Source organism: Cyclopterus lumpus, chromosome 16, assembly GCF_009769545.1.
Source record: "Cyclopterus lumpus isolate fCycLum1 chromosome 16, fCycLum1.pri, whole genome shotgun sequence".
NCBI classification, from domain to species: domain Eukaryota; kingdom Metazoa; phylum Chordata; class Actinopteri; order Perciformes; family Cyclopteridae; genus Cyclopterus; species Cyclopterus lumpus.
Window position 1 is genome coordinate 13461068 of NC_046981.1, and position 12564 is coordinate 13473631.

General features: G+C 43.3%; 1 protein-coding gene across 6 annotated transcripts in view; it reads left to right on the forward strand.

Moving 5' to 3' along the window:
- The first annotated feature begins 574 nt into the window (after nt 1-574).
- arhgef1b (Rho guanine nucleotide exchange factor (GEF) 1b) overlaps nt 575-12564 on the forward strand; it is a 36163-nt gene continuing 24173 nt past the window's right edge. For 2 of the 6 annotated variants that reach the window (XM_034554475.1, XM_034554477.1), the window contains exon 1: nt 576-875. The gene's annotated coding sequence lies outside the window, so the exon portion shown is untranslated. Of the gene's footprint in view, nt 876-12564 lie in introns of all 6 variants that reach the window. The other 4 variants (XM_034554479.1, XM_034554478.1, XM_034554476.1 and 1 more) reach the window with 3 other exon arrangements.

The following is a 12564-nucleotide window of genomic DNA, read 5'->3' on the forward strand; positions in this document are numbered from 1 at the left end:
TACACTCATACGATGTTGTCGACTAATCGAATAGTTGATTTAATCGATAGGACTACACACAACAGCACCATTTCAGAGATGTGATCATAAGTTTCATTCAGAATGAAAAAAACATGACAAATTAAAATCAACTCCAGAAATCATTGTCGACTACGACCACAATGACACATTAGTTGAGTAAAGAGGGGGCAGCCCTACTTTATACAGGTTGTTCAGGAGAGTCATATACAAATGAATCCAATGTTCTGTTCGCTGCACACATATCAGACATTAACGCAGCGTTACGCTACATGCTGTTCATGTAGAAAATTGCCTAATAATTATCAAAGAATCAGTCAAATGTTGCAGCCGTTTTCTTATCAAGTGCAACGAACATTTACATTTACAACACAAATATGTCGTGTAGCTTTTATAAAACAGACCAACGCATCACGTAAAAGCGTAAGAAACAAGCTTATACAATATGTATATTCAGTATAGTGCAGGGTGAGGAACTCAATGGGGACGACTTACTGTGTAACACATTGCGGAAACAAGCCGTTTTAGACGGTATACTTTTATTGGTAAACTTTGACAGTCGAGCTGTAAAACACAAAGAGTCAAGAGTCGGGCCAACGTTACGCTGGACGCAGCTGTTGTTCTGAGACACATTATTTTACAACGCCAAATCGTGACTTTCGCCATCAGTTAGTCGATCACCCTTGCGTGTATGTGTGTGCGTGTACGTGTGTGTGTGTGTGTGTGCGCGCGCGCGCGTGCGTGTTTTTTTATTTGTACTTCCGCATACAATGTTTTTTTCCCCCCACTGACACACGGCAACTTTCGGACAGGAAACTTATTTGACGCTTCGGCTGTCGCTGTCTCTGTATTCACTGGTAAGTGTGTTATTTCAACAGTTAGGCGGACGAGCACGCTGGAGAGTTTGAACTTGTTCAACGCTTTGTCCGGTAACACGTAAAGTCGTCCTGGGTGTTTGTTACCCGAGAGACTCGGCGTTGTCCTCGAGCCCCTCCGCAGTCCGAGGTGCAGACGATCGCGTCCCGCAGACGGCTGCGCGCGACGCGTCTCGTGCTCTGTGGATAACGGCTTTGTTTGACATTGTGCTTAATTAATGTAGCATTGGAACAACAACAACAACAAGATAATTTATTCTTCAAGTTGAAGAGAGTTCTCACAAGTTGAGTTGGCCCGTGTGAATGTTCTGGCAGAGCCATCAAGGGCTTTACGACTTGTGGGTCTTATACCAAACTACAAATCACTTTAATATTCCACAAGGGGTGTCGTTTGAGTTTATAGCTGGTGACCTTGATGTATTCTAGTCTTTGCAAGAGTGTCCTGCTGACATTAATCATATACGTTATGTGGTTGTTTCTCATAAGATAAATATAGTTATAGAATATGAACCTGCTAGTTTTTTTCTTCTTTTCTTTTCTGCTGTGCCAATTTGAAACAAAGGTTCTCTGCACAGTGATTACAGGCGTATTCAACATCAGTGCCGGATAAAGCATTTTGTGTTCCTGTTATTTATTTGTCAACATTGTTTTTGCACAGTACGGAACGGAGGCTATATACCTATGACACGAGCCCCCCCCCCCCCTTCTTCCTCCTCCTCCCCCCCTCTTCCTCCTCCTCCCCCCTCCTCCACTATAGCCTACATCTCACTCATCTGGTCATCCTATAGAGTTCCAGTCCAGACTGTGTTCAGTAATTAGTGTCTGCATATAATTGATTATCCATGATGGTTTTGCCTTGTGAAACAGAGGACGTTGCCCGTGCAAAATAGGCAAGAGTTTCCTGAGCTCACAGGAAACTGCAATTACTGTGCATCTAGTGCGGCTTCGTTATCTCACTGCAGCCACTAACTAAAGATAGGGGGCTGCCGCAGTGTGGGTTGTGCTTGCTAGTGATGTTTTCATTAATCATTCCTCATAAAACATTGTTGTTAGTTTAAAATAAATAAATAATTGAATGCCATGTTGCCAGGCCAGTTTGACTTATTCGTGGCTCTGTGACTTTCACTCATCTGTGTGTGTGGGTGGGGTGGGGGGGTGGGGGGAGTGTTTTAAGCATGATCTCTGTAACAAACTCATAATTCCAATACCATTTTAATAACGAGGCGGTTTGCTAGTCACTAGACGTTAGACGTGTGTTAAGGGCGTTGCAGTTGGCGGTTTCCGAGACTGAGATGCGTTCCCAGCCAGACGCTGCACCCCAGAGGCCCCATGTGGAGCAGGGCCCTGCCACTTCCTGTTACGCTCTGCTAGACTAGAGGAGCACTGCACTTGTCATCTCTCTCTCTCTCTCTCTCTCTCTCTCTCTCTCTCTCTCTCTCTCCTCTCTCTCTCTCTCTCTCCACATTTTACAAGTGCATGCTTGTCTGGAGCCTAAAGGCTACCTTCTCTTCCTTTTTAAAGGAATGTTGGCTATTTAATCTGAGTTGCTGTGCTGCTCTCTCCCTCCCTGTGTCTCTCTCTCTCTCTCTCTCTGTATTGTCCTATAGGCCTATGTAAACTCACCCACATCTACTGTCTCTGAGGGTAGGAAGGTAAACTCGGATAGAGCTGCAGTGAGCCGTCGTTGTGAGCCTCGATGAGAAATACCCAATAACTGAAATGACAGGTAAAGGCAGCCACAGTGGAACAGCCAGGGGGTGTCCTGAGGGCCTGGAGCTGTGTTGCAGGCAAGCTAATAATTTACTGTAGTCAGGCCTGGACTTCAAAGGGAACACAGGTATTCTTCTCTGGCTGGAGTAAGACTGATGCACAGGCAGCAGATAATGAGAGACAGAGTGGACCGGGCTGCTCTTTTTCGCTCCACGGGTCAGCGGTGAAATCTACTGATTCCTTTTGAACGAGCTCAGTGGGTGAGGTGGGGTGAAGTTACAGACGTCCGTTGTGGCAGTGCTCAAAAGCGGGGCTCATGCTGTACTACGCAACTATACCTGAAACCACAGCTAATCTCAGCTAATCAAGGTGACATGTTGTGAGGTGTCACTGTGTGTTTCTGTAACTGTTTGAACCGACCACTCATGGATACATAAGCAGTATGTTATTACAAATAGATGAAGTGATATATTGCATCAGTGTGACGATGGACCATGGTTTGTCCGGTATCGCCTGGATTATTTCCTCATGATGGGTTAATATCAGAAAATGATCACAATGCAGCCGACATTCATTCGACCCTCACCTGCCTGGTAGACTCTCACATCTTTGTACCTCCATGCCCATAGCTTCTGATGCCAGGTTCATAATACACAATATGTCTGTCGGTTTCGATGGTCACCGAGTCAAAACATAAACAAACAATGATGGCCTATATGATGCTGGCTGCCTCGTGTTCGGAAAACAGCGTAAAAGGAACTGACTGTGACCATGGCTCTGTTTCGCCGTTGGTGCGTCACGAGGCATCCGTGATGCGCCGTTGGTGGTCCTCCACTTTGACTCACCACACGGGATAAAACGATTGTCGCGCCCATATTTATTCCTGACACCCTTCATCTGCGGGGTTTGGCTAAGATCGTGGGGTCTGAACACAGCACGACACTTTCTGTCGTCGGTTTTTAGTCTTGGGGCCCAAGCCGAGATAACCCTGATGACATCAACGAGGTAATATTCTTAGACTTTAAAGAAAAGAAAATACATTTTCCACTGTTTTGTAGTAGCCAGATAATGACCTATGTGCATACTGTCGGTGGAATAGTTATAGTATTAGAATACATAATCCCACTACACCCATCTGCACTGACTTGTCCTTGTCTGTGCTGACAAAGTGTTTCAGGCAGGCTAAACTGTGATTTATTTTTTCTTCTTTTCAGATCGTTCACTGCTGTGAAGCTAACGCATGAGTGCCATTGTTGAGTCGTCATATGGTCTCAGCTCATTCACATGACAATGATTCGTCAGATAAATAGGCTCGCACCGCTCAATCGGTGGATTCACCTGCCAATCTCTTTGGTCTCTCTGCTGTCACTCAACGTAGACGAGGCTCCCTGCTCTCAGCATATGTGTGGTCATTGTGTCTGTGTGCATTTGTGAGACATGTGAGTAGTGTGTATGCCCCCCTCCCCCCACACACACACACACGGGTTGACAATTGACTCCTTCAGAGGCCAAAAAAGATGCAGCCAATCTCAGCTGTCAAACGTAATAATAAGTGTCTTTTGGGCAAGTACAACTGCAGCAGCTTGTGCCTCACAAACTGGAAAGAGTTACATCCATCTGTCCAAGTGTGAGTCAGCGCGATGGCTGGCTGGAAAGCTGTGGTGCCGGAGAGTGAGTGAGGAAGCAGAGAATGAGCTCTTTCATTTGAGGGACACGGTGGAAAAAGCGAGACTCGACTCTATAGATGATGTTGTTTACTCTTGAGGAGTGAAAGATGAGGGGGGTGGGGGGTTCTGGCGGGTGAAAGTGTGTGTGTGTGTGTGTGTGTGTGTCTTACCTTCCTTCTTCATACCTACCTTCTATATATCTTCTTCATTCCTTCCTTCTTTCTACCTTCTTTCTATAATTGGTAATGTGAATATAATGACTAAAGGGCAAAGGCAAATAATAGAACAGCTAGAACATTCTAAGTTCAGACAATTACATCACTTTACTTTAATGCATCCTTTAAAACCACACCACCCTTATGCCATATCCCAATACCGATATATTATTGGCGTTGCTGAGCCCTACTTTAACTTGAATATTGTCTGTAGACTCTCAAATATGGACACAATCATCTCTTTTGTTTGCCTTATATCGATTAGTTAGCTAATCACAGTCATTACTTCATTTTAGATTTAAATTTGAGCAAACATTTATTATGTTCAGGACAGAATTGTTTGCGATTAAAGATTTCATTGTTACTTGATTCTTTCTTAATGGATCTCTTCTGAGGGAGAGAGAGAAGAATGTTGCATATCTGGTTTGTAAACTATTGGCATGAGATACAGTAGGCATCGTGAACCAGAGGCATTTTCTTTGATTCTGGGTATGCTGAATTCCTTCAAAACATTTGCCGGATTGGCTTGTTGTTGTTGCTTGGTGTTGTGTCAAAATCCACAGCTAATAAACACACAAATGCAGACAACACACTTGTGAATGAATGAAGAGCTGTTTTTGTCACAAAATGCCAATCAGACGTTTCTGTGTTTAGTACACACACACACACACACACACACACACACACACACACACACACACACACACACACACACACACACATGGAAGCTGTTAGGCCAAGCTGGAGGTTTACTTTGAGCTGCCAATCCATGCCAGTCGATACACGCCGGCCTATCAACTGTTTCCATGAAGCCAATGACCTCTATATGGGGACAGGGGTGGGGGGAGCGGGCGGATGGAGGGGGTGGGGTTGGCAGTTTGTTGGAGCAGGAGAGTGAAGTGTACTTTGGCTCTAAGGAGAGACGAATGAAAATGAAGAGAAAGTGTGTTGGGCCTCGGCAAATACGCATGGGCTGTGTGCATGAAGAAGGGAGGAGGCTCAGCAGCAGCTTGTTATTTGGAAAACATGGTTTACCATCATCCTTAAAATGCAGGGAAGTCTTGAGATGAGATTTGTGGGTGGGGTGGGGGTTGTTTGGCATCATTAAACACCTCTGGGGCTCTGCTCTACAGAAAGCATATAAAGAGAAGGTCAGTGATTCTCCGCAGCGTTTGGATCAAAACAAAATCATATTGCGAAAAAGCCATTGCAGTAAAGAAGAGACGTTGGGTAGACATGTCGGTGGTGCAATTCCCTTTTGAAATCAGGAGAAAACCGAGGGAGTCAACAATATGATTTGTTTGGACTTACAGCTGAACAACATGTGAGGCAATGAAAAGACCTGCCTGTGTTTTCCTGGTGCTTTTGGCCATAATCTTATTCGAGCCACTACGTAATGGTTGTTAAATTACATAATTGGCCCTTGTCTGCCTGGCCATGAATGCACTGGCTGTCTTGGAGCGATCGCATAAGGGGCCGCTTTATTTTAAGCTAAAGGTGGAGGAGACGAAGGAGGGAGGTTGAGAGAGGAGAGGGGGGAGGAAAATGGAACAAGATGTAGAGGGATGGTAGATGAAAAAAAGAAAGTGATCGCCAACGAGTTTCTCTTTTGAGAAGGCATCTTTTTGCCCCGCCATATATATATATATATATATATATATATGTATATGTCACTTTCCTTGTACACACACTATCTCCAGTATCTGGCAGTGTACCCTCGCCTCTGTTGTTTGCTCACTGTCAGTGCATTCACAAGATTTCTGGGATAACTGTGCCCTCCGTTATGTTCGGACCACTGTTCTGTTGCCCCTTTACCTCCTTGAGCTAACATGGGGACATTCAGTCACATTTGGCCTCGTTATCTGGAAAGGTCTTATCTCTGTGAGTTGATAAGAGCCTTATCTTTAATCGAGTCGGAGTTTGGAGAATGATTGTCTGTTAGGCTAATGTCTTCAGAACATAAATAATACATTTTCCCCGTCTTTCAGTAAATCTTGTGAAAGACGGATTAAAAAGATAATGGTCACTATGGGTCGAGCACCCACAAAGCAACAGTATAGTGTCTTTCATCTGACCCTCTATATCGTGACGTGTAAACTGAACTGTAAAGTCAGAAGTCAGCGTTTGTTTGCCTTTTCTCGCCCGTGATATTTGTCAAAGTTGTATTGTATAATTTGCATCACAATAGTAGTGTATATACATTTTAGAGTTAAACATCCTGGACAAAATTGCACAGCCCATTCACATTTGAATACTTAGATTACATATTCAATTCAGTTTATTTTGTATAGCCCAATATCACAAATTGGGCTATACAAAATTATCCTCAGAGGGCTTTACAATCTGTACACATATGACATCCCTGACCTTTGACCTCACATCGGATCAGGAAAAACTCCCCAAAAATAACCTTTCACAGGGAAGAAACCTTCAGGAGAGCAACAGAGGAGGATCCCTCTCCCCGGATGGACAGAAGCAATAGATGTCATGTGTACAGATGAACAGCATTTACAAAGTTACATAAACACATTACATGAATATGACAATGTATGAATGGAACTCCAATCCATGAAACAGAAGGAGGTAGAGAGGAGGGGGGGCGGGGCGCATCAGCAGGGCCAACGCGGGAGGCCGGCTCACCAGGCATCAGACACCTCCAGGTCCAATGGACCCTATGAGACGTGAAGTCACAACGACTCCGGGGAGGAAGCAGAGTTAATAAGGTGCAATGGAGAGATGTGAATTCATCCCATATGTGCATGATGTTGTTTCTTTGAAGTTGTACCCTTTTTAAGTTTGGATATATTATTTTATTGGAGTCTTATTTCTACTCTTTTTCTAGGGTTATATTGTTAGGGCCGTGTAAAGTTAAATGTGTAAAGTTAACTTTACGCCTCAGGTCTTCAAACCACGCGTTCACACACACACACACATTGTGTGCAAGTACATTTAGGTTATATCCACCTTCCAGTTATATAACAATTTCTGTGTGACAACATGCTGCATGTTTATTAAGACCTACACACACACACACGCGCACACACACTCATGTTCCGTCGTCGGAGATGCCTCTGGGTCTGTTTTCACTGAGGTGCTAGCTCACTGTCAACTCTGCCAGCTGTAGCCAAACACCCTTTGGTCAAGGTTGACAGGGTTGAGTGTGTATGTGCTTGTTTATGTGTGTCGTATTTGGGTAGTCGGAGGACATGTTGTAAGCTTTTCATGTGTAGGTGCTCAAACACAGTTTCTGGATGCTTGTTCTCCTCTTTTCATTTCTTCCCTCTCCCCCTCTTCCTCCTCCCATCTCACTAGACCCCTGTCTTTTTGTTCTCTTTCTGTTTATTCTATAGGGTTCATATAAGCTAGTGCTTAGTGCTGTCAGGTTTACTAATCTAAGTAACTCCTAGGCGCTTATGAATGCAAGACAGGCCTTGAAGTCTAAAAGTTAGTTTCTTGGTGTTGAATAAAAACAATTTCAAAACTGAATCAATAATTGTTGAGATACAAGTATGACCAAACCTTTCATGTTGAGGATCCCACATTTCTTTCAATTCTATTTGTCTTGGTGTATCAGTCTCAAACCCAGCAGTATTCGACCATCCTTTCCTGGTCACACTTTTCTCGTCAGCACTATGTTCCTCATTTGTTCATCTCTTGGTTTCGTTTATGCTGTGAGAGTAATTTATGTTTCTGGTTCCCATATAAACACACAAGGTTTGTTTGATGCAGTTTTGATGCAAATTCTTGGGCTCTTAATTTGTTCAACTTTTGGCACTCTCTGCCTTTCTCTCCTCTGTTTCATTTTGACTTCTCTCTCTCTCCCTCTTTTCATCTGATGGGTCGTACAAGAAATGGCTCTGATAGCTTCCTGGGGAAATGACACCCACTTCCTGTCTGTGTGCCTCCCCCAGTTCTTCTACTTCTTTGCTCGGGCGCCCCAGGGAGGAGCAGTGGTGCTGCTAGGAATCCCCCAGTCTCTGCTAATGAGGCTGTGGCCTGATGAGACAGCCAGATAAACAGCAGTACAAATGCAGCAAGCAATGGCCATTAGCTGCTGGGCTATTTTTGGACACTGCCCTCATAGCATATAGAGGACAGGACACAGCCCATTGTGACCCTATGTAAGAAGAGAGCAGTGACTTGTGCTCATACAATGGATTATGTTGCCAGGTGTGTGTAGTAAGTGTGAATGAGGGAGGCTCTAAATTGAGTGTTTTCAGCACCGGAAGATATATGCTGAGAGCTGAGTTTACATGTGTTGCTGCACTCAGAGTTAAAATAATTGTAACTTATGCTCTATGCTAACTAATCCAGTTACCGCTGACTGAGAGGCAGCTCTGCTGATGTATTTGTCCAATAGGAAGCCACTATCTGATCAACCTTCTCTTGATAGAAAAGGGTGTGCTGTGCACATTCATCTCACTGCCCCCGGATCGGGTCCCTGGGGAGCTGTCTCTCTGTCACAGCATCTTTTTTGATACTCCAATTCTAGGCCACCAAAACCAGATATTCTGCTTTTTTTTTTTAAAGAGAAACATAAAGCACAAGGATGAAAAGAAGTGTTTCAATGTTTGACCTCCTAACTGTACTCAGGGTTACTCATGGGTGTGGTTGGGTGGGGTCAGAAGGTATAGGCTCTAGATGGGAGACATCTTGCTTCCAGCAGTTGTAAAAAATAAAAAAATAAAATTCTGAAATATAACATTTACATATTAATAGATTCCTTCTATATCTAGAAGGAACATATGCTATTTTAAGAATCTTTAAATATATGAATTTAATATTTTGTAACATATCAGACACACACATTATTCAGAGCAGAGAATTTCTTAAACGGGTAAGCAGGAGGAGATCTTAAGGTACTCTTTAAATTAATAATCTCGAAGATTTTCATTTAAATGATTGTCTGTTACATCTATCTATCGCTGTATGAGGTAATATAATGGTGATTTGTTTGTGGTGGTTGAGTTGTCTGTGGCGACATTCCCAAGAAAAATGCCAAGCAGCCATCTCTCTGGAGTGAGATCCAAAAACACACTTGCTAGTATTGCTTATCGCCATAGAAGTCGCCAAAGAGAACAACATGGAGATTATCAGCACTGTAACTTTTAAAGAAGTGTGGCGTATATTGGCTTTTCTTAATTTTTAAATGCTAAATCCAGTGGTGAGTGCAGCTCAGACCATGTGACTGATCAGGTGTATAAAGTGATCACATGAATACTTCTCTTCAATGTTTTGTCTGTTTTAGATACCACTGTTATTGATATCTTCAACCGTGGGGTTGAATGCCTGGAGACTGTAACTGCTGTGCAATAACAAGTTGGATCACTTTTGGGAAATCCACTTAATGGTGATGAACTTTGTCTTATTGTTTCTGAAAAACCTTATCTTCACAATTCTACTCGTAATATCGTTTGATCGCCCATAAACATGCTCCTCTAAATGTATCACACTCCCCTCTGACAGGCACCGTCATGTTATTGCAGGAGCTTGATTGACAGGTGTGAGCCCCTAGCCCCCTGCGGTTCAAGTATGGGTGCTGAAGATGCCCACTTTGGGGTGAGGTCACAACGCGACGCCTCCTCTCGGTCTCCGTTTTGTTATTACTAAAACAGCTAATTGTTTTAGGGGTTTCACAATGGATGTTGGGGTTTGCATAAGAGCTGATGTAACATAACAGTGACTCAGATATTTATAACAGTTATTATTAGGCTGCGGCGTAACCTCTTACTCCCCTTGTGGAAATATGAAATACTAAACTGTGCTACTGCTCTGTCTTATGTGCAGTATTAGAGCTCGGCCTGGTCAGGAATGGTGGGGAAGACCAGTTGTCATATAACACACACACACACACACATGCACACATGCACACACACTGGCAGCTCCCCACAATCACATAGGAATGGCCCCCTCCCACATACGTGCTCAGTCTTAACCCACCAACACACACACACACACACACACACACACACACACACACACACAAAGGCACGTACGCTTGATGGCTATCATTGGATTGATGCCACCTGACACTTAGTTAGTACTGGAATGTAATGGGAGGGAGGGGAGGGGAGGGCCGATCGGGGGGCAGCTGCCGACTCTCAGGAGCACCGGAGCCGATCTCGGCACCTCTGGGATGCTCTGCTCAAATACGAGTCACTCGTGGTCTTTTTCTTTCTAACTAAGCCACAGCCAGGAAGCGCTCTTGCAGTGGGGAGCTTATGCCAGCTATCGCGTACTAATGGAGGTGAAGAGCAGAGGGTCTGGTTACTGCTGAAGCTCACAGACTGTCTCCATCTGTTGTCTGAACCGTGCCATATGCTGGAATGTACCACTTGGCTCCGGCTGGGCAGAGGAGGCTCCCACTCCGGCCGCCCCTCTATACTCTCTTGTGCTCTTTAAATGCAGAGCAGGGTTGACCTTCCCTACTTCCCCTTGAGCCGCCGCAGTAAGCTTCCCCCTGACTACTCCAATTTATCTCTCAATATGTATGAACATGTATGACAGTAATCAAAAGTCAGCCAGGACGTAACGATAACAAGGGCTTGACTTCAGCATCTCCTGTAACGAGGAGGCTGAAATGCTGCGGTCAGCACTGCATCAGAGTAAGCAGCGCTAGAGTCAGCGTTCCTCATTGTTTTATAAGCATGTCCTGCTTCTGCTTCTTGATTGAAGTTTACGAGTTAAATGGGATGGAAACAGAAATCATTCACTGTCAGTCTACGTACGCTTAGAGCGTCGACGATTAGTCTATTAATCTATTAGTCGACTGAAAAAAAAGGAAACATTTTGACTATCAATCGTTTTTTCAAAGAGTACCAAACATTGATGGGTCCAAGTACTACAATTAGAGACTTTCTTGGTCTTCCATTATTGTAAATTGAGTATTTTGTGTCTGTGTCGGTAAGATCAACAGGACATTTCATGACATCCGCTCTCATATTGTATGGGGCATTTTTCACTGTTTTTTGAGAATTTAAATAATCATTTGTTGTAGCTCTACTCACTCTACTCACTGACATTTCTGTTGATTCTCACACTTGACCTAATGAAGTGCTGCTGGGAGGACAATTCTTTGTAAGACAACCCCGGAAGTGAGCATCGCACTGGTTCACTCTGGATCGGATTTTTCCATTGGGTTTTGGAGAAAATAAACGGCAAAGACATCTTTATGATATATGCATGTATTGAACAGCAAGATAATCTTCACAACACCCCTTTTATGATATTGGAAGCGTAAATGCAAGCGCCAAAAGTAAAAAGCTAACGTTGAACACGATAAAAGAACGACAGTCACACGAGAGAGATTATTTACAACGAGGCTGTAACGTCGGACTAGTGATTTAATTCAGTTTATTTTGTGATGACGACTTGTGGTCATCATTCAGCTGCTTGACTTTTCTAAGACGCGCTTAAAAATTCACGATTGGGATATTTACTGACGTTCCCAGTACCTTATATCATAGAAAAAAGTGTTACAATATATTTCGCTTGTGTTAACAGCAGCCCTTATTTCAGGCATCTAACCACAAACCCATAAAATAATATTGATTAAGTGACGAGAACCAGAAATGCAAAAATGCAAAGTTTCTGTTTTTTTGATTAATTCCTGCAGCCCTCTTTACTACATGGGATAAAATGATATACCGACATAAATTATTTGGAGAAAATAACAAACACAGATTCCAATAAATGTGGGACAAAGATCAGTAGATCAATAATACATATTATTCAGTAGCGTCCTCAAGGTCAATTATATTCTGTTGTTATCACACCGCAGTGTGGCCCACAAACATTGTACCGAAACACACACACGTTTTTATCCACTCCTTATCCACTTGAAATATGTTTTCAGATAACATAGCATGAAATAAGTAAGTGTGCCAATTGATACTTTAATCTGTCTTTATGAAGTTATCCCGACCAAAATGTAGAAACCAAATGAAGTGAATACAAGTGACTGACATTGTGCAGGATTTCTGTTTCCTTCTCAGCTAACCGAGTTGTTCTTCCTATGCACCTGTTATCAAGAATGTAAGTTATGCAATAGTTCTTCAGCCGAGCTGTGGCGCTGAAAGC